This window comes from Mandrillus leucophaeus, unplaced genomic scaffold, assembly GCF_000951045.1.
Source record: "Mandrillus leucophaeus isolate KB7577 unplaced genomic scaffold, Mleu.le_1.0 Scaffold951, whole genome shotgun sequence".
In the NCBI taxonomy this organism is placed as follows: Eukaryota; Metazoa; Chordata; class Mammalia; order Primates; family Cercopithecidae; genus Mandrillus; species Mandrillus leucophaeus.
This window is the reverse complement of record NW_012110375.1, coordinates 13,432-14,188: the sequence shown is the minus strand read 5'-3', so window position 1 is coordinate 14,188 and position 757 is coordinate 13,432.

Sequence of the window (757 nt, the reverse complement as noted above, 5' to 3'; positions counted from 1 at the left end):
AAAAAAAAAAAGTATCTAAAAACAAAGGAGTTCTTTAATGGTGGAGAGTTTTTTCCTTTTTGAAGTTAAAACATAAATTTTTTGTAAAAAACACAAAGGATTACTATTTATATTTAATACTTATGGAGTGCTGACTATGCTCGTTTTTGAGCATACATTGCCTCATTTAGTGAAATGTTCAGCATTAACTTATGAGGTAAATACTATTGCCGTGCACATTGTACAGATGAAGACATTGAGGTTTAGAGGTTTAGAGAGATTGCATAAATTTCCCAATGTAACACAGGTAGTGGTGGGGCCAGGATTCCAGGAAGCCTAACTCTGGATTTTAATAACCTAAAGAATAATAATAGCTAATATCCTTGTCACTCTAAGCATGTGCCAGGCATAAATTTATTGAGATCTTTTATGTTTTTTGTTGGATTTCTACTCTGCTGTGATGATTTTCAATTCTCAGTTGCCCTCTTGGGCCCTGGAGTGTTGGCAGCTGGGCAAGTGTCTTCTAAACAGAAACTTCCTAAATCATCCTTTGAAAAATCTGACCAGCCCAAGAGAAAATACCCACCCTTACTGACATTATATTCCTCAGCAATTAATCCCACCGGATAGTTCTATAGCAAGTCTCACATGACACTGATGCCACCCATGTTTCAGAGCTTCCCAATAGCTCATTAGTGCCCCATCCTGAAACAGAAGACAACCAAGATTATCAGATATGTGGAGTGATTCTAGCTTTGTAATAGGAAAGATAGAAACA